Here is a 22,977-nt window from a genome sequence, read left to right as displayed (position 1 = left end):
AGAACCCAAAAGGTCTGCTGGTCACGGCTCAGGGAAACACCGGTCTAGGCAACATTTTTTTTCATGTCCTAAGCACTGACAAGATTATAGACCCCATTTCCAAAACATATACTCACTGATGTTTTTAAAAATAAAAGTACTCAATTGTAAAATAAATGCAAACAAATCTAACAGAATTTCAATTATTCTTGCAAAAGCAATGTCAAAGCTCTTTTTGAAATATCACTCAAAAATATTTAACCCTCCTCTCAGTTTGAGTGTAGTTCTCTATTTGGTGGTGCAACCTGTCTGAGTTTACCTACTGAATCATCTTAGTGCACTAGAGATTGCCCCTTCTCGGGAAGGATGGGTTAATGTTTCTGGGGATTGAATTCTCGTTTCCAGCAGTAGGCAAGTAGATTATTTCAAATTATTTAAATTCCATTCCTTCATTTTAAGTTTGAGGATGAAAATATCTTCCTCAGTATGTACGCTGTGAATGAAGTGGGTTAGCCAATAGAAATGGAAAAATCAGAACCAGGGTGGAGAGTGAAGTCAGGGATGGCAACCGTTGTCTCGATTACTACAACAGGTCAGTCTGTGGCCATAGATCATTATCTTCTGTCCTCGTTCGGGGTCAGGCAAGATCTTCCCTATTCTACTGCTATGTGTCGTTTTGATTTCTTATGTTTGTAATTCGGCTTTACGTTTTTCAAAAGCATCTTTTAACCAGAATTTATCTGATTGTTGAAGTTGTGAACTAATTGGTATCTGTTGAATCTCTTCTTTTCTTATAAAAATAACTTGACATATTTTCACTGCCTGCGGATGACACGTCTATTATTTAACCTTTGTTAGTATGGGATCTGAAGCTTGAGATACTGTTTTCTGTTTTTGAAGTTATTTTGACTTTATTCTTTAGTGTCATGACCATACGTGCAATAATTAGGCAATTCTATGTTTAGATGTCTACATAGCTCACCGCCATCCTATTAAAACAAGTGTTTACATTCCTGAGCTCTACCTGACTGTACACTCTATGTATACACATATGGTTTTCAATAATATGTTGGTAATGTGTTTTTGAGACCTCATTCCTCTTACAAACTGCTGCTTTCAGAAAAACAATTTGAGTATAAACTGTATAAATTGTACAAATTTCTCCTGAAATTTTGTAGTTATTTCTCCATTATTATCTAGTGTTTGTTGTTTGACAATAAAGCTCTGAACTCATTTGAACTTCTCCTATTTGATAGATAAACCATATTTAGCATAGATGCTTATAAAATGTATTATTAATATTTGTAATTAATTGTTTGCCTGAATGTCTTTAGACATATTGACCTCTTTTCTTTTCACATACACTCGTATTGTTTTAAGCCATTTCAACGTGCTTTCCCGGATTTTTTCCTCTGCTGCAAAGCAGGAGTCATAAAGTCCAATAACTCCAGTGTCTAGACAAGTAATAAAAACAGTGAAGTGGTCCTGAGAGAAAACACAGGTCCTGCCTAAAGGGAGGAGCGGCTATTCAAACTGCCATTTGAAAATTTGGAAATTAGGTCTAAGTGTGCCCAATAGCCTAATTTTTCAAGAGAAGGCGTGAAATCACATTATTTTAATATTGGCTTAACATTTTTTTCTTAAAATGGCATTTACAGATCAAATAAAATATTTTTGCCAGCCCCATTTGGTTATAAACTATTATTTGAAAATATTTTATTAAAATTATTATTAATTAATTCTTCCTTATTTCATTTGTTGAGTGACGAGGATGTGACAATTATTATCTAAGAACTAGGTATGTGATAGTTTCTCCTTTATTAATACTAGTGATTTGAAGTTTTGTCTCTGTCATGGTTTATGACCTTTTCAGAAAAAGATTGAGTTGGTTGTCATTATCCGCACTTTGTATTTTCGTCCCCATTCTTAGTTATGTCTTTTACATCTTTTTTAAAGTTCATTATTCTTATCCCGTATTCATTTTCTGTAATGTTAGATTTGTTCTTTACCTCTTATGATAAGGATTTTATTATTTTAATCTCTTTGTAATTGTTTATTTTGTACTTCTTTATAATTTTTCTTTTGCTTCTGCCTAATAGAGGCCATATCCTCATGCATTATATTGAAAATACATTTTGGAATATTCATGATTATATTCCCTATCTCTTGTGTCATAATATTTGTTTGCAGATCCCATGTTGTTTAGGTTTTTTAATTTAAAATTATTGTATGAGAAAATAAATAAAATTCTTGATTATCTGAATGAAAACACTCTATCTTTAACCAATGTTTGCCTACAGAGAGATCGACATTAGAGCTATATTTAAATTTTAGATCTATTCTCCAATCTGTTGAAAACTTTCTCTTAGATTTCAGCAGTAGAACTGCTTTATATACAAGGTTCCCAGTCTAATGCATAGTGTTCAATATGAATTCTGTAATGTGGCTATGTTCACTGAGAACAGGAAGAGAAAAATGAAGAAAAATCTGGAGCTCACATTACTAAAATAATTTCTCCAGGTTCCAATCTGCCTGTAGCACTACATTTGTGGGCACTATTATCTGACAATCCACGCAATAAAATGTGCTTCCAGTAGCTTCCTTGCGCCACCTACCCCTTTCCAAAATGCTCAAATTCCTGTCCTGGTCAAGTCAGTACAGGGAAAAGCGTGTCTTCTAAGTGAGTGACACTAATATGCAGGCATGTATTAACCCTCAGTACTCTATCAGAATCCAACAGATCAAATTTTAATTTTTGAGGGTTTTTTTAGTAGTTCTAACTATTTCTAAGAAGCAACATTTAGTAGGTTTTATTCTTACTCAAGGTTTCCCTGGTGTCAGAGAAAAAGTATACTTATTTTATAAAATATAAGAAATATATATATTTTATAAAATATAAGAAAATATTAAATCTTGTCATTACTATGTGGACCCATTGAGCCCTTTATATTTATACTATAATATAGGGCTTTAGGGCTTAATTTTTCTATATCTTGAAATATTTTATTAATCATTAACCTAGAGATTATTTTATCACTAATCTTCATGACTCATCAATTATCATCAATGATGTTTAAAAATAACTAAAATAGGAAAATAGAAAACATGATGGATTAGCCCAGGGTAATATCATTTCCTTCCCTAGTTTTCTTATCATATGGTCTAAAGTTCTATGCTATCTTTCAAGAAGGTACAAAAGAAGGCTGAAGACACTATCTTTATATTTTGTTTTTGCTTTTATGAAACACAACTGAGTGTTCAGAATTTTTGAATTTCTACCCAGAATACTAGAGAAGAAAGATGACAAAGAAAGATGTTTTACGAGTCAGAGGTCAATATTCTAGATTCCAATAATGAGAGAGAGATTATTCAGATAAATTCAATCCTAGGTGAATTAACTTAAAATTTAAGAACTTCTAAGTGAACAATATATTCTCAGGAAATTTTTTTTCAAAATTCCCAACTAATTAGTCACAAAACAGGAAAGAACTAACCATGAAATATTTTACAAGAAAAACCTATCTGCTTTTTTGTTAAAATTATATGGGACAGTATTTTTTCACCTCATGTTATGTTTGCACTCTACGATTCTCTTGATACAAAAAGTGTTGCTGTTTAATTTAACAATTCTAGTTATTTTTACTATCTTTTTATTCTTTCTTTTATTTTTTTCATTAAATGACTCCAAACTATGAAAACCTAAAAGTGTTTAGGTTTTTTTATTAGACCCAGATGGTAAATGTAATACCCATATTCCTGGCTTCTTAGGGCTTCACAAATATTATGTGCTATTTGGTGGCTGTCATGGTTCTCATCATCATCATCAAGTTCTTTAAACCATGCATGGGTCACCAATTACTTTTCTCTACTGATTGTTATACCTTCACCACGATGGCAATAAGTAGTTTGTTTATCTTTGCCTGTGGTAGTGTTGTCAAATTTCCTTTTTATCTCTCACATTGGTAAAAAAAATGAGGGGCAGGAACATCTACATTGGAGTCTGCTGTCATTTTAAATCAGAAGCCTGTATATTTCTCTTTTTTTTAAGATTTTATTTATTTATCTTTAGAGAGGAAAGGAAGGAGAGGAGAGAAACATCAATGTATGGTTGCCTCTCGTGAGTCCCCTGCTGGGAACTGGCCTGCAACCCAGGCATGTGCCCTGACTGGGAATCAAACTGCGATCATGTGGTTCCCAGGCCTGCGCTCAATACACTGAGCTACACTAGCCAGGGCAGAAGCCTATATATTTATTTCTTTTGAAATGGAAAAATAATCAGAGAAAAGGAGAGAAAGAATTCTAGATATAAATGAAGACAAAGGAAAAGAATAAATCAAGAAGAAAAAGAATAATTAAAGGATAAAATAAGAAAGGCAGTTCAGAGAAAAATACAGGGCTTAAGAATTAGAGGGACTTGTAAAAAGACTAAGAGATTATCCAATTCAATATTTATTGTGCATTTATCAACCACATATTCATTCAACTTTGCATCTAAAGGTTCCAAGAACTGTTCTGGGTACACAGAGATAGGATCCTGTCCTCCAAGCACTCATACTGCAGTGGGCAAGATTAAGAAATAAACAAACTTTCCTTTCCCTCCCCGGCCCCTTGTTTCATGGTAAGTATTCAGTTTCCTATGCAACTGCATCTCAACTGACACATTAAGGAGGACTAAATGTTATGCGGCTGACATGAATAGAGGAGCCAGATGGGTTGAGCAGAGAAGAAATAAGGGTACAATGGAAAGTCAAAGGTGAAAAAGTAGAATTCTATGATTTAGCAGGAAAATAACACACTACCTCATTTTTTTTTACCAAGGCACAAACACGCACACACAAACCCACTAAACAATTTATAGTACCATTTAGAATTCAGTCTGAAATGTTATAGCACAGAAGGAAGCAATTAATTGTGTTTGGTGGAGGTCTTAAGGGAGATAGGCTTAAGGGAGGTAGTCAAAGTAGGCTTCAGATAAGGAGTGACACATGAATCATCTTTTTTAAAGTATAAGATGCTCAGGTGTATCGGAAGGAAAAGGACATTCTAAAGACAAAATACATGTATAGGACATGGGAGGGAAGAAAGCTGTATATTTAAAATCACTTGATTTGAATAGAACCTAAAGCCCATAGGGTTCAAACTTTGGTGGCAGACAACACTGCCAAGAAACTTGTTTTTTGTGAGGACATGTCCTCACAGGAGGACAGGTGACGGGGAGCCATTTGAACTAGGAGGACATCAGTGCTCTCCGAACCTCAAATTTTTCTCTTATAAAAAAGAGGTGAAGTACAATTTTAAAAAATGATCTTACTATGTTCTATGTTCACTATTTTTGCTAATGGCAAAAGGAGTGAGGATGTGAGGTAGGTAAACTTAACCTGGCTGATGAAAGGGAACTTAGTTTCTCTGGTTTAATACGGACTTTTCCAGGTTGACTCGGTCAGTTCAAAGCTCAAATTCAAGACTGCTTCCCCCTCCCAAAGCATCCTTCCTTCCTTTCCTCTTTCTCAAGGTGCTTTAGGGACACATAAAGGAAGAGAGAGCTCATCTTGTCTCACAGAACGGGGCACCGGCCTCTCAGGTCCGTGTGCAGTCTATATTTGTGGGGATTAATAAAGCCATTGGTTCTCAAAAGTCTTGATCTCAGAATTTGAATTTTTCTTAAAGTTAATATAACCCATATTTAGGTCATCTATTAATATTTACAATACTAGAAATCAAAGGGAAATTTTTCAAACATATATTAATTTTAAATAATAAATACTCATTATATATTAACACTACATTTTCAAACTAAAAAGTAATGCGTGGCCCTGCTTCATATGTTGCAAACCTCTTTAATGTCTGGATGTCTGGTTGACTTGAAGATGGTTAGAGTCTCATAAATAATTCTGCATTCAATCTGCTTAAATATATTGTTTTAGTTGAAATATTTGAAGAAAATCCAGCCTCGTACACATATTTCATTGGAAAAGGAAGAGGCATTCTAATAGTCTTTTTATGTAATTTTGGATATTCTCTTTTTAATGTCGTAACAGAACCCAACTCAACAAATGAGAGTTTCTTGAGAGTAAAAAGTAATACCTGAGTAATCTGAAATCAGATTAGTAAATTTTTGTACCATTTTTTTCACTCAAATATCCCTTGCAATTTGTACAACTGTTCTACTCATCCATGACTTTGAATATCTCTTGGAAAATATTAGTTGAATGAGTTATGTAGGTGTTCCATATGTTGACACATTTTATTACACAAGTCAAAAACATATTCATTAATATGTTTTTAATGAATTGCTCACCACTGATCGTGAGCAATGTCTGTCAAGCTTAAGGAAACAAATAATAGTTTTTCAAACATATTTATTTCTATTGTTGCTGTAATAAATCACCACTATCCATGATCTCACAGTTGTATAGTTCAGAAGTCTAGCTGGGCTTGGCTTGGTCTTCTACTCTGGGTTTCACAGGTATAGAATCGAAGACTGGCCAGCCCTGTCTCTTATTTGGAGGCTATAGGGGAGAATCTTCTTTCAGATCTTTCAGGTCGTTGGCAGAATTCAGCTCCATGTGGCTGTAGGTCTCCCGTCCCTGTTTCCCTATGGCCTGTCAGCCAGGAACACTCTCAGCTCTTTCAAGGCACCTGCATGACTTGCCAAGTTGCTCTTCCCATTCTCAAATGCCAGCAGCATGTTGCGTACCCATACCCTGAGTCTCTCTGGCCTCCTCTTATGCCACATCTCTTTTGCCTCCAGGGAGAGAAAGTTCCTGCTTATAAGGTTTGTGTTATCAGATGGGCCATCAGGGAAAATCCAGGATAATCTCCCTATTTTAAGGTTTGGTAATCTTAATTATATTTGCAAAATCCCTTTGTTGTGTAACATGAAATATTCAAAGAATTTAGGGTAGGGACCTCAGGGGCTAAAAGAGCATTATATGGTCTATGAAAAAAAATCTCTAATTTTTCCTTGAAAACACTAATTTTACTATCAGAAACACTAAGTGAACTTTGAAGTGTTTAAATCCAAGTGCATGCTAGTAAAGAACACAATGATCTCAAGTATGGTTCGGTGACATTTCCTTGAGTTATGCTAAAGCACCAACAATTTAAACATTGTTGCTTTTTCACCATTGATGCTAACAGTAAAAAAAAACCTTAGAATTATATAGAAATCATTTTGACCTTGCAGATTACCTAAAAGTATCTCAAGGACTTTTGGGCCTGCAGACCATACTGTGATTAACAACAGAGCTTTAAAAACCATGGCGTTTGAGAAACCATATATTTGGCTATGGTAAATATTAACCCTGAATCTAAGTCAAATAATTATTAAAAGCTACTTCTCATTCATGAAAAATCTTCTCCTGATATGAGTGATTCACTCGGACAGCTCTACTTCATGTAGTGATGAAGTGCTCTTGGCCCGTCTTTCAATTATCTATTGCAATTGTACTGTCTCTTACAGCTCTGTGTGCTAACCAGGTTCTGTCAGAGGATCAACACTTGAGGCTTCCCATATAGAAGCAATCGGAAACCATGTAAGGTTACAGATATCTCTAAGGGATCCACTGGGTTACACATCCAGCGTGACTCTCTCGTTGCTGGATAAAGACTGTTGACTAGCAGCTCAGCTGGGAGTGTTGACCTCACTGCCTGCACGAAACCTTCTCTTGTGGCTTGGGCTTTTCAAAACATTGAGTTTGGAGATTTCCATGAGGAGAGTCCCAAGGGCAAGTATTACAAAAGGCAGGAAGAAGAATGTACCTGCCCCTTAAGCCTGGTTATGAAGATTGGCATAACGTTATTTCTGCCACATTATGTTAGTTGAAGCAGTCACAGAATCTCCTGATTCAAGGGGAGGGGTATATAATACAAGTCTCAGTGGGAAGAGTATCAAAAAATGTGTGGCCCTCTTTGTTCCATTACTGTCTGATTGAATCTAGAAATAGCCAATACCACCACACTGTTCTGCGGATACTCACTGGGAGATAGTTGCTTTAGCCTGGTCCTTGGATCCCTACTGCTAAGTTTGTCCATCAGGACATTAGAATTGCATCTGTTTTTGAAGTTTATAGTCTTGTACAGCTCCTTGTCTTTTCAAACACCAGATCCCTTATTCACCAGTTTGTTCAGTACCTTACCTTCCTGCTTCCAGGACATTAGGATACTTAAATCTCCTGCAGGCCTCACAGTAGTTAAGTGTGTCAGAAGGGATATCTTGGGCCATGTCAATCACCACCCCCTGCCAAAGTTGCTCCATTACATTTAAACTGTTTGCGATAAGGTGCCTCTTTAATGAGCTACAGTTTTCTTGGGCAACACACTGGGAGAAGAAAACAACTCCCTCTTTTCTGAAATCCTTCCTTCCAAATATTACTAGATACTTCTGTCACCCCTACCCTTGTGATTTCACCTGAGGGTTCAGAGAAATGCCCAACTCCTGGCCTTTCTCTTACTTGCTTTTTTTCTCAGCTCCAGCAGGTTTTTTTACTTACTTTTCCTCTTTTTTAGAAACACCCTTGAAATCCATTTCTCTATGTGATAGCTAATAGTGAAAATAATCCAGTTTCACCAGGACTAGTTCCTGATAGATGAAAGATTTATAATTTAGAAGGAAGGAAACACGTTTCCTTTCTCAATACATTTTCTTACAATGACACAATTCAGCAATGTCCTATTTGTTCTAGTTGACAAACTACAGTCTGCAAAACAACCAGTTCTGTGAGCCAAACTGAGTTTGTTTTTTAATGGTCTATAAACTGAAAATAAATTTTACATTAAAAAAATACTGTTTCAAAAATGACCAAAAACCACCTCCCAAAACCAAAGAAGAATATGAGACACAGATGATATTTGGCTCACAATGCTTAAAATATTAATTATGGGTTTTTTTACAGAAAAATCACTGGCCAATTCCGGTTTTATATGGCATCTTCTTTATTCAGAAGTTATGAAAACCTTTGCAAATGTTTGGAGAGACACAGTGAAGCATGGTATTTCAGTTTAACTAAACCATTTTAATATTTTTCAAAAATCCCTCTTTTATGTATAAGAAAAGCTCTATTTCAGTATCTGACATAGATTGTGTTCATTTTTGTTTCCTTTCCAGACTTCTCCTCAATGAGGCTGATGTGAAAAGAATAAAAATGTGATTTAACTAACCAAAAAAAATAAAGCATTGATGCTTCAGATGCTTAAAAGACATGCAATTGTTTAAATTGAATTAAAATATTTAAAAGGAAGGTGGGGAAAAGGACAGTATGGTAAGTTTGTTTACAGGCAAGGTGAGCTTGTTGTGTCTATTTAATGGTGCCAGAAAGTTATCTGGAAAGATGATATAATTTGAAGAAAAGTTTGAGTGTTAAATAGATAAATGGACTTCTCATTTTGGCAAATATTTGAAAATTGGAAGCATAAGAATATGAGTCAAATCATTAAAAAGGAAATAAGAAATCAGGAATTTAGAATGGTAGAGACAAGGAGCAATTTAAGAGTCAAGAGAAAGAGAGGAGGAGTCAAAGAAAGGCAAGTCAGAGAGGCAGCAATACAGCTAAGAACAGTCCTCTGGATGCCAGAGAAATAATTCACCAGGATACAGGCACCCAAATGATGTACGCAATTTTCCTTAGACATACCAGCTGGATATCCACAGAGCCTATACCCACATAGCAAAGTTAATGCTTTTGACACTTTCAAATGCTGACACATGTTCCCCTACAAACAACTTGTTGTAGTTTCCTACTGCTACTGTAACAAATCAAATGTATTATAAATCTCCAGGTCAGAAGTCTAGAATGGGTCTCAACAGGCTAAAAGCAAGCTGTTGGCAGGACTGGTTCACCTGAAGGCCCCAGGGGGGCCTGTCTCCTTGCTTTCTTTAGCTTCCAGAGACTTCCCACATTTTTTGGCTCATGGCCTCCTTCCATTTTCAAAGCCAGCAATGAGTCTCCATGACACTCCTCTGATGTCCAAACTGCCGCTTCCCTCTGCCACGACTTCTGGACACTTGTAGTTACACTGAGCCCACGTAGGCTTTGCATCTGCAACCTCAAATCTCCTTTACCATATAACCTACCCCACTCACAGGTCCCTAGGATAAGGATTAGACGTCTTTGGGGGCCACTGTTCTTCCTATTCCCATCAAATGCTTTTCTGCCCTTAATCAGTCCATCTCAAAACCCGGGGATCATCCTTGTTTTGAATTGTAACTTTAACCAGTTAATAAATTATGACAAGGCCTCTTTCACTCATTTATTAATCATATAACAAGTACACTAGAAAGACTGTATAATTCAAAGTATTATTTGTGCTTTTGAAAAAGTAACAAAATACAGTGCTTGTCCTTAAGGAGCTAAAATCTGCTTATTCAATGGGTATAATTCTATTTTTCTTCCTTTATCACTATGCCTGCACTGAAAGAGCATTTCTTTTTTTTTTCCTGTTCTCTGTTTTATCACCTTTTCCTTTCACTTTGGGCACATCTAGCAGCTTACTTATCTGAATATTCAGCACAGTGCCACATTTTTAAGTATTTGCCACTTTACTCCACCATTAATAGTGTCCTCAATGAAAGGTTTATTTATTTGTTTGTTTATTCTTTATTTATTGAATTGTTATTCAAGTACAGTTTTCTGTCTTTTACTCCCATCCCAGCCCACCCCCCAGTGCTCCCCACCTCCCTCCCATTTCTACCCCCCTTGGTGGTTGTCCATGTGTCCTTTATACTAGTTCCTGTAAACTCTCCCCTTTTTCCCCTGAAATTCCCTCCCTTCTCCCCTCTGGTCATTGTCCACCTGTTCTCTATTTCAGTGTCTTTGGTTATATTTTGCTTGCTTGTTTGTTTTATTGTTTAGCTTCCTGTTAAAGATGAAATCATATGGTATTTGTCTTTCAACTCCTGGCTTATTTCACTCAGCATAATGTTTTCCATTTCCATCCATGCTGTTGCAAAGCGTAGGAGCTCCTTCTTTTTTTCTGCTGCATAAAATTCCATTGTGTATATGTACCATAATTTTTTGATCCATTCATTTACTGACAGGCACCTAGGTTGCTTCCAACTCTTAGCTATTGTAAAAGAGGCCAAATATGAGAGATCTATAGCCAACATCATACTCAATGGGGAAAAACTAAAATCTTTTCCACTAAGATCAGGAACAAGACAAGGTTGTCGACTTTCACCACTTCTATTCAATATAGTATTGAAAGTTTTAGCCACAGCAAGCAGACAAGAAAAGGAAATAAAAGACATCCAAATCAGAAAGAAGGAAATAAAACTGTCGTTGTTTGTAGATGACATGATAGTGTACATGGAAAATCCTATAGACTCTACCCCAAAACTGCTCAAACTAATAAATGAATTTGGCAAAACAGCAGGTTACAAAGTCAATATCCAGAAATCAAAGGCATTTTTGTATACTAACAATGAATCAGCAGAAGCAGAAATCAAGAAAAAAATCCCATTCGATATAGCAAAAACAAAAATAAAATACCTAGGAATAAATCTAACCAAGGACATAAAAGACCCATATGCAGAAACTACACAACACTGAAGAAAGAAGTCAAGGAAGACACAAACAAATGGCAACATATACCACGTTCATGGACTGAAAGAATTAATATCATCAAAATGTCCATACTACCCAAAGCAATTTATAGATTCAATGCAATATCTATTAAAGTACCAATGACATACTTCACAGACATAGAACACTTCAAAAATTTATATGGAACCATAAATGACCCTGAATATCAGCTGTAATTTTGAGAAAGAAGAACAAAGTAGGAGGGATCACAATACCTGATACCAAACTGTATTATAAGGCCACTGTAAACAAAACAGCCTGGTACTGGCATAAAAACAGGCACATAGACCAATGGAATAGGACAGAGAGCCCAGAAATAAACCCAAGTCTCTACAGTCAATTTGTATTTGACAAAGGGGGCAGCAACATAAAATGGACTAATAATAGCCTCTTCAGCAAATGGTGTTGGGAGAACTGGACAGCTACCTGCAAAAAGATGAAAGATTTATTTACACCTACAGACTGTTTATAAACTGCCTGCTCTAAAACAGGCCTTTCAGCTTTTTAGTCTTCTTGGCTGCTCATTCTTCTCTCAAATTTGTTCAAGAACCCAAATATATCTTCCTTCTCTTACCTTTTTCTATGTCTAGATACCTCTTCCAGCAACTTGTTCCTGATTTACAAGTGACCAGGAGAGGTGGGGACACTGCTTCACTGCGCTCCTGCCCTGTTCAGAAGTCTCTAGAGAGTCTTCCCTTAACACATCAGATTGACCCAGCACCCAATCCAAGCCCACACCCCATCGTCAGGACCTGTTTTGCCTGTGAATAATCTCCATGACTCTGACTGAGGCACCTTCTACTGCTGGTGATCCATCTCCGCAACTTCCAACTGACCATGTCACACTCATTCTGACATCGAAGGCTTTTGCTCCTATTCCTGCCTGGAGTAGTTTTATTTCAAAGGAAGAGTCCTTTGTCATAACCGTCTTTAAACCTTATACCTGGGGTTCTTCTGAAAATCCACTTTAATATTCTGCACCAATGATGTAGTTTCCACTTTTTGATTTTCCATAGAAGTTATTGTCATTATCACCCAGCATGTTAAAAGACACCACTAGTTATAAAACTAACCATACATTTTAAAAACAGCTTGATCTGTGGTTAAGAACCGCAAAGGAGGGGAAAACTTTGTGACATTATATGTGTAAAACAAGTGCACATCACAACCCAATATCAGGAAATGTAAAAAATTTAAAATCAATAAATATGATTTTTTATAACTAATACTACTTTCTATTATTTAGTCCTCTACTCATTAAGCACATATAAGCTCAGGCATACCAACTATATATTTGGCTTTTTCAAAATAAGTCATGCCTTTTACCTATCTGCTAAACTTGAATTTTTGCTTGAACTTTTACATATATTAGCACATATTAATTGCCAGCAATATATTCAATTTAGTTGAATAGAGCTGAACATTTTACTGAGTTTTAAAACTTTAGTATCTCATGGTGGAACAACATAATAAACAATAAATAAAATTCATACTTGAGCCAAACTACAGCCAAAACATGTTTATGTCCAAATACAATTTTTACTGATGAGTCAACTCACAGCCAAATTCAATTTGCATTCCAAACCACTCTCTATTGATGAGATAGTTAAAAATTCTAATAAAATTTTGCCACCTTAGTAAAACAAAACAAGGCACAAATAAATATCATGTAAAGGAAGCAAATTGAATTAACAAAGCCAATGCCAACTTTAATAAACTGGTAAGCAAGACAGTCAGCAAAAAGTATCAACTCCAAGTACTAAATTAAAGTATACAGAACAAGTGGGCCATCCAATCTTCTTTATGGCTCAGCAGCCTGGTTCTGCCCCTTGATGTCATGCTCAGTTTCCAGAAAAAGTAAGTCGCCATTCTATCTGCCTCATTCTCAGCTTTAAATGACTTGACACTTCCAATCCTGAGGTCTTAGACCACAGACGGTCTTCCTGAACCTTCCCCTTTAAGAAAAGCTATAAATGCCTTCACCTGAAAGCGGAACATGTGAGGCAACAAGAGGTTCTCTTGGAGACTGAATCTTGTGGTTGTTTTTTTACTTCTCCCAAGTAACAGCAATGGAATATTTCAAAAACATTTGAATGCTTGGTCTGGAATAATGGAATCTCTCTCCAGAAAAAAATGTTCTGTTCCAACATGTGCTCAGAATAAAAAATGTCACACCTCCTCCTGTCACCCAGTGCTGGTGTGTCACTGAGGCAATTGTGCCTATGTGGCAATTTTGTAAGCAACAACTTGGTCCTGAGCCTGATGTCTCAAAAAAGCAAAACAGAAAGCTCTAAGGGAGCTGTTGTATGTGCAGTCATTCTTCTGGAGTTGAGAGGGTGCATGCGAAGTATACAGGTGAAAGGCACCAGTAAGCATATCCGCTCTCAAAAGATGAGACTGTATAATTCTCCACGCCACAAAAAATTACTGAGCACATATGTGGATTGTGTGTCATTTAAAAGAGCAACTCATAGATGTATTGTATAAACATCATTATCTTGTAGGATATATTGTAGAAAACCACACTATTTGAGATGTACTAAAATAAAACGTAAAGAATGAGAAAATGTGTCCATTGTAAATGCATTTTTAAAATTGTAAAACGTGGAAAATATCTTGTGTTGATAAAGCATAGATTTCTTTGGAAACACTTTTACATTCTTCCTATTATGGGACTTCTTACTGGGAGATGCTACATGTTTATAACTGGTGGCCAGACTGTTACACAGATACCTTCCTGAAAGCACCTCCTAGCACGCTCCTTTAATTCCTTCCAAACTCAGGACCTTCGAAACTCAGAAGGTCCTAGAGAGAGAAAATATTGAAAAAGCAAGATGATCTTTGCCCTTAAATATACACATCGGTTGCCTTATTTATATACAATTGCATATTTTGAAACAACAGAAGAAATCAACCAGTCAACCTCAAAGGCTTTGTGTGTAAAGCACTATATTTATTGAATAGTTTTTAGCATTTCCTAATCAAGCCTCCCACATAAACTTAACCAAAAATTGCACATCAATAGAGAATGTGAGGTTCGACACTGATTACTGGAAAAGTCAGGAAAGTAAAAAACTAGTATCTGGGAATGGCTCCAGACAATTCTTTCAGTGTGCTGAGGGACCACAAGCACACTGAACCAAATCCCTCCACTGTGGGAGAACCATGAGAGTTTGAAAGTGATTGCTCACCTCATCTGAGATCACCCATAATGATTCTTTCTGGTACCTTATTAAGAACAATATTAAAATTTTCATTTTGGTATTGTCCACTAAGAAAAACTGTCTTTCTTTCATGGTTGAAGCCAAGTGCCCCCTGTGCCAAATGTGCTTGCCCCCACCTATGTGAATTAGGGTAAAATCAAAGACAAGTGAGTATAAAAAAAGATCCGAGAGGTGAGTGAGTGAGTGTTGATATATTAACCCACGGAATGAAAAGTTAGCTAGACAAGAGGCAACAACACAGTGATGTTTCTCTCCTTCTCTTTCTCCCTCCCTTCCCCTATCTCCATAAAAAAATAAATAAACGATATCTTTAAAAAAAGAAAAGTTAGCTGGAAGATTTGCCTGGTTGTCTATAACTCCCAAGAGAAGGTAAAAGAGAAGAAAGAAAATTGTTTTAGCAGTTACACTTCAAAGAAGACTCGGACCCGTTTAGACCTTAAAACCTTGGTAAACTGTTCTCTACATGTTACTACTGTTGCATCCACCAACCGCAAGAACAAATGTTGGAGACTTTCAGGGTTCCAAAGATGTTACTTTATTGGCCAAGTTTAACCTGCGCAGGGGCAAACTATCAAAGTGTCCAGAGACACAGTGCCCGCAAGGGCTGCAAATGAGAGTCGGGCAGCGCTTATAGCTAAATCCTTATATAGAGGCAAGCAAGCAAGCGTTATTATACACAAGCAGATGTGGCGGTTAGTTATTGGCTTACAGAGCCCGCGCGCCGGAACAGGATGGGGTCTGTCTCAACTGAAAGGAAAATTTTGAAACTAAACAGATTGCAATCAACTTACAGGATGTTTGCTAGGGACGCAGGCTCCTTGGGGCTGAGACTATTTTTCTTGTTCCCAACAACTACTAGTACAAATTACTAAAAGATGGAGCAGGGGGATTGATTGTAGGAGTGGGACGGGGTAGGGAGAGAGTGGGCAATGGGGAAAAGGGGCAGGACAACTCTAAATGAGCAACAGTAGAAAAATGTAGCACTTGAGTGATTTAAAAGAAAAAAAGAACACAAAAAACCCCCAAAACTATATTTATTATTATTTAGTTACTATTTGGAAAGATTTTATATCATTTGGTTTTAGACCCTGAAAGAGAAAGACAGATATGGAGAGAGAGAGAGAGAGAGAGAAAGAAAGAGAGAGATTGTTTTTTTCTATGGCAACAGGTTAGAGCAACACGCTCAGTTCTCGTGGTTGACAACACAAAGGACAAAGAAAGACCCTAGAAAGTCACCCCTAAACCCAGAGGTAACTCCGGAGGAGTATTTTCATGAAGACCCCCCACCTTAGCTAAATCCACACACACCTAAGTGCAGCTTTAAAAGGGAAAAGGTTGTGGAGATCAGAAGAAGAAAGGTGAAGGAACGCCTGCAATACCAGGCACAGCTGCACCTGCCCACCATCTCCTGGGAACAGACGACAGTGCTTAAGGGGCTGCTGCCGCTGCCGTGAAAGCTGAGCTCTGCATCAGAGTCATATTTTTAAAAGGTCTTATTTATTTATCTTTAGAGGGGAAGGGAAGGGAAGGAGAGAGGGAGAGAGATGTCAATGTATGGTTGCCTCTCGTGCATCCCCTGCCGGGAACTGGTCTGCAACCCAGGCATGTGCCCTGACTGGGAATCGAACCACGATCCTTTGGTTCACAGGGCCCACACTCAATCCACTGAGCTACACCAGCCAGGGCAGATCAAAGTCATATTTTTTTAAATACTGATTTCAAGGACTCAACTTGAGTTACTGAATCATATCTTTGGGGAAGAGACTTGATTATTTCTTTCTTTTAAAAGACTGCCAAGCGATCTTAGTTATCACTTAGTTTAGAAACTATTATTTCATATGTAATTAACTCTCAATCACTTAGACTAGTGTGAATATTTTTGGAATTGTTTGAGAGGAACTGACTTCATTTAAATGATTTTTTTAAAAATGTTTACTAGATTTCAACGCTAAGCCATCTGGTCCTAGGTTTCTTTGTTGTTGGGTTTTGTTTTGTTTTTTAATGCTGACTCTCTCCATACGAGTTATGGGTCTCTGTAGGTACTGGCTTTTCTTAATGATTTACTTTTGGTACATTGTGTAGTTTTAGGAATTCATCCATTTGTTCTGGTTCATCCAGTCTGTTGGTGTATGGTCTCTTACGACCCTTTCTGTTTCTGTATCATCAGTTGTAATGTATCTTCTTTCATTTCTGCTTTCATTTATTTAAGCCTCTGACATTTTCTCNGTTTACTAGATTTCAATGCTAAGCCATCTGGTCCTAGGTTCCTTTGTTGTTGGGTTTTTTTTTTTTTTTAATGCTGACTCTCTCCATACGAGTTACGGGTCTCTGTAGGTACTGGCTTTTCTTAATGATTTACTTTTGGTACATTGTGTAGTTTTAGGAATTCATCCATTTGTTCTGGTTCATCCAGTCTGTTGGTGTATGGTCTCTTATGACCCTTTCTGTTTCTGTATCATCAGTTGTAATGTATCTTCTTTCATTTCTGCTTTCATTTATTTAAGCCTCTGACATTTTCTCAGTCTAGCTAAGGTTCTGTCAGCTTTAGTATATTTTCAAGACAGCAACTCTTAGTTCCATCGATTTTTCCCTTTGTCCTTCTATTTTCTATTTCATTCATTTCTGCTCTTATTTTTGTTGTTTTCTTCCTTCTGCTAACTTTGGGCTTGGCTTGTTCTTTTCCAGCTCCTTGAAGTATAAAGTTAAGGTGCTTATTTTAGAACATTTAAATTGTGCTTATCTATCATTAGGGACCTCCTTCTGAATACTGATTTTACTGTAGCCTGTAAGTTTCAGTGTTGTGCTTTCATTTTAATTTGCCTGGAGGTATTCTCTGACTTCTTTCTTTAAAATTTCTTCTTTCACTGCATAGTTGTTCAAGAGTATATTGTTCAATTTCCACATCTTTGTGAATTTTCCAGTTTTCCTTCTGCTCTTGATTTATTGTTACTACTGTTGTTTTCACTGTGGTCAGAAAGGATATTTTTGTAACTACAATCTTCTTACATTTGTCAAGATTTGTTTTGGGAAGTAACATGTGATCTGTGTCAGAGAAAGTATCATGTGCACTTGAGAAGAATGTGAATTTTTCTGTTCTTGGTTGAAATGTTCTGGTATGTTAGGTATATTTTCATCAGCTTGGTTTGTGATGAACCGTGAGAGGGAGTTATGACATCTTCCAGCCCAAACTGCTCCTTTCTCTCCCAGGCCAGGATGTGGTGAATCCATCTGAGCTGGACATGCAAATCAATACTATTCCTCCCTTGGTAGAAGCCAGGAGGTATGAGGTCTCCTGCACATCCCATGGCACAGGCCAAGGTAACAACTCCAGTGAGAGGGTGTCCCAAAGCTCCATACTAATTTCATCGAGTCCGGTCTGGTGTCTGCCCAAAGTCCAGGAGCCTTGCCCCTAGTTTCTGGGTTTCTCACAAAAGGAATTTTTCATGAATTGTAGCTTAATTGGTACGTTTGTAGGGCTCGGAATAATCCACTGCTTCCTGCTCTGCCATTCTGCTGATGTCTCTGGGTCTAGTTAGCCGTTCTGTGCTTAAATACTAACAACTTTGAACTTGAATTGATATTTATGAAACAGTTCCTGAAGTTTTTCTGTTCTCTCCCTCATCGGGAAGCAAGAGGAGACATTTGCTTTATTTGTATCTTGTGTTCTAGGTTCAATAAATTTGTAATTCAGTCTTTTCCTATGTAACCCTGGTACCATGTGTATTGTATTTTAGAAGAAATGTTATACAAACACAAAATTCAATCTAGTCATATATATTATTATATAAGAGTACTATATGGTCAGTGAAATATAATCTAACCAAAATATGTCTGTGAACTCTGAAATACTAATTATATGAAAGTGCTTATTTGGGGGTAATTTTCTTTTATAAATAATATTCCCTTTTAAGAATTTTTTCCAGTCTGAACTAAAAATAATTTTTGGTACAAACTTATTCTGAGATCCCTAAGGAGAATAAAAATACTCCTGAAATGTTCAATAAAATTTAATGTCAACCTAGAACATCTCCAAATAATAATAAATTTATTTTAGCTACAGTGTCTATGACCCCCATTTTTTCAGGAATTACACAGTGCCTAGAAGGACAAATAACAATGTTAATGAGGTACAAGAAAAAATGTACATCATCCTTGCCTTAAGAAAGTGCAGATATTAAACATATAAATACCATACAAAAGTAATGACAGACTGTGATAATTGCTGTGAGCCTAACTCCAAGCCAAAGGAGAACTTTCAGGAATTTCATTTTCCACTGCTGTTATAGACAAACTGAGAATTGCTTACAAGCCACTGAAACTAGTCCTCGCTCTTCATGCTTCTCAAAATATATACACAGTCTATTTGACTTGACAAAATGTGTTAAATCTGCCACACATGATACTGAACAAAATAGAATGAGCAAATGCTGCTAATAATCTCTCATTGTAATTGTCCAGATACAATTTCAGAACGCCTACACTTCAGTTACAAACAGGTACATACCTCTCAGTATGGACTTCTTGGTGTGTAACCAAGGCAATGGGTCTGAATGGCTTTCTTTTCTTTATCTCATAAGGCAAACATTCCCTCAACAATCAATGGTACTCATTTACTTATTCATGAAGTATGTATCAGTGCTTCTGTGTGTCAAATGGTAGGCCAGACATTGAGAACACACTGCAGAACAAACCAGAAATAGTCTCTGCCTTGTCAGGGATACTAACTATAAAGTCATACATTAAACTAATATACAAAGTTTTGTTATATAGTTACAAATTATAGTAGTAAAATAACAGGGTAAAGCAAGAGGAAATGATGTAGAAAACCTCATTAAACTGAGGTGCTACTCATTTTAACACAAGTAAAATAGAAATCTTACCAATTCTCAACCTACATGAAATTGTATCTAGAGTTCTCTTATGTAGGAGACTGTTCTGTGTGGTGGGGGCCCAGTTCCCACTCAGAGATGGACAGGACCCACGCCCACAGATAGGTTCTCCCGTGGGGAATCAGGGCGGCAATGTGCCTAGGCCACTTTGAGTCTTGCTTTTTGCTAAAAACTCCCTCACCCAGATTTGTGGCAAACATTTACTGCAAAGTAACTTCCTAAAAACTGTGCTAAACCTTCCTAGGACCAGTGTAACCGGTCCAACCACTCTGGCCTTTTCATTTGCAAATATCCCTCTTCTGTGATGTGATTAGCAGCATTGGCTCCTTTGTTTTCTGTGAAAGGCAACCACCTAAAGCAACCTGTGCATAGTAAATGAGGACCATCTTGTAATGTGCAGAGAAACCCAATAAAGGCCGATCACAACAAGGGCTGCAGCTTTTGCTCCCCTTGAGAGAAAAGTCATGCTGTCCCTTTTCCTCCACTGGACTTGGTAGTTCATCTGACTGTCTCATTTCATCCATAATGATGTGGACACTGCGGGCTGGTGTCCACATCACTCTTAGACTAAACACTTGAGACTAGCCATTATGCTGTGATCAGAATGACTGTGTGGGTTTTCAAAATTTCATGACGTCTACCAAGATTTCTTGTTGCAGAGTGTCATCTCTATCAGCAATTTCAACTTGTTTTCTATCCTAGCATTCATGATGGATGATGTTGTTAATAATACATCTGGATTTATTTCTACTAACTTTTTTGTGCTCTCTTCTTATTCTGTATCTTCTTTGATTGATTTTCTGCACTCAATAGTATTGAGTTTTTTTACATCATCTTAAAATTTTTATTGTATTTTTTCTATTACCATTATCCCCTTTTATTCCCCAGCAATCTCTACACTGTTGTCCATGTGCATGAGTCCTTTTTCCTTTCTGCTTGATCCCTCCACTCTCTCACCCCCTTCGTAGCTGTCATCCTGTTCTCTATCTATATCTGTCTTTATGTTGCTTATTAATTCAGTTTGTTCAGAGATTCCACATATGAGTTAAATCATATGGTATTTGTCTTTCTCTGACTGGTTTATTTCACTTAGCAGAATGTTTTCCAGGTCAACCCATGCTGTCACAGAATGTAAAATTGTCTTCTTTTTTGTGGCCAAGTATTCCACGTTCAAATGCCCCATAGTTGTCTTAGCCACTTGTCTGCTGATGGATATTTGGACTGCTGCCACCTCTTGGCTATTGTAAATAATGGTGCAAGGAACATAGGGGTGCTTATGTTCTTTCAAATTAGTGTTACATAATCATATCAATAGATGCAGAAAAAGCATCTGATAAAATCCAGCACCGATTTATGATAAAAACTCTTGGCAAAGTGGGAATAGAAGGAACATACCTAAACATCATAAAGGTCATAAATGACAGACCCACAGCCAACATCACACTCAATGGGCAAGAACTAAAAGCATTCCCTCAGGATCGGGAACAAGACAGGGATGCCTGCTTTCACCTCTCTTATTCAACACAGTACTGGGGGTCCTAGCCGCACCAATGGGAAGAGGGAAATATCATCATCTGACCTGTCCCATGGGGTTTTCCTAATAATGGACAAGGAGAATAATTATGTTACCCATGATTACTTTACAGAAATATTTTGTATTCACTTCCTGCAGGTATGGTTAAAAAAAGATACAACCATAAAAGATTAACATTTTATTTTTCTGAAATATATTTTCTCTAAGTTAAAATACTCGCAGAGTTGACTGGGGCATCATTCTGGACATTGCTTTAAAATTCCTCATAATCCTAGTAAAAACAAAGATGTCATCCACTTTCAGATGGGGCTTCTACTTTTCTACTTAATACCTAGGAAGACTGAACAAGATGAAAATTTAAAGAATATGGGCTCTATGTTAAGGAAACCTTCATTTACACTATACCCAATTGAGTGAGGTTGACAACCATTGGTTCAGCCATATTGTACTGACCAAGAAAAACAGAAACCTTTCATCTGGCAGAAAACAGGATACTTCTTTGCCCTTCCACAGTATTTATGCATAGAACTGACCAAAAAGCTCAGCATTGCCTGGTGTTCCCCTAGTTCTTTCAGATCACTATAGGCAACCTCCCAAAACAAGCTGATTCCTAAATAAAAGCTCACAATGAAGATATCAACACTGGAACCTATTTTTCCCTCATCAACATGTTTACATGTTTTATTTCCACTCCTGAAAACTGATTTTGTATCATAAAAATTTATCATAAATTAAATGAAAATAAAGCAAAAATTTAGTCTCATTCATTTTCATGTCTATTTTAAATTTTACTACAATCCAAAAGAACTTTATTTTGTTCTGTGGTATTTAAAAAAGACAAAGACATTTCAAGCATGGATAGAACTGGAGAGCATTATGCTAAGTGAAATAAGCCAGATGGTTAAAGACAAATACCATATGATGTCACCTATAAGTGGAACCTAATCAACAAAACAAACAAATGAGCAAAATAGAACCAGAGAGGTGGAAATAAAGAACAAAGGGACAGTGAACAGAGGGGAGAGGGAAGGGTTATAATGGGGGGAAATAGGGGAAGGGTCAAGTCAAGGAACACGTATAATGACCCATGGACAAAAGCAACAGTTGGGGTGGAGGATTGAGTGTGGGGATGGGGTGCGTAGGGCAGGAGAAAGTAGTGGGGGAAAATGGGGATGACTATAATTGACCAACAACAAAAAAGATTTTTTAAAAAGACAGACATTTCAAAGGAAAAAATAACAAGAGATTTCATCTCATGTAATAAACTGTTTTGTAAACCACAGTGAACAATATAATTTGAAAATAAGCATCAAATGACAAGAGTTAAATAAAATACTTCAAAATAAATGTGTGTGTTTGTACACATACATATACAATTATAACTTTAGGGTGATGCAAAAGCAATATATATTCCATAGAAACCATACNAATGAAAATAAAGCAAAAATTTAGTCTCATTCATTTTCATGTCTATTTTAAATTTTACTACAATCCAAAAGAACTTTATTTTGTTCTGTGGTATTTAAAAAAGACAAAGACATTTCAAGCATGGATAGAACTGGAGAGCATTATGCTAAGTGAAATAAGCCAGATGGTTAAAGACAAATACCATATGATGTCACCTATAAGTGGAACCTAATCAACAAAACAAACAAATGAGCAAAATAGAACCAGAGAGGTGGAAATAAAGAACAAAGGGACAGTGAACAGAGGGGAGAGGGAAGGGTTATAATGGGGGGAAATAGGGGAAGGGTCAAGTCAAGGAACATGTA

The sequence above is a fragment of the Sturnira hondurensis genome, unplaced genomic scaffold (genome assembly GCF_014824575.4).
Source record: "Sturnira hondurensis isolate 20B ecotype Veracruz unplaced genomic scaffold, ASM1482457v3 Scaffold0001509, whole genome shotgun sequence".
NCBI lineage: Eukaryota > Metazoa > Chordata > Mammalia > Chiroptera > Phyllostomidae > Sturnira > Sturnira hondurensis.
The sequence above is the reverse complement of the archived record's forward strand: the minus strand, read 5'-3'. Positions refer to the sequence as shown.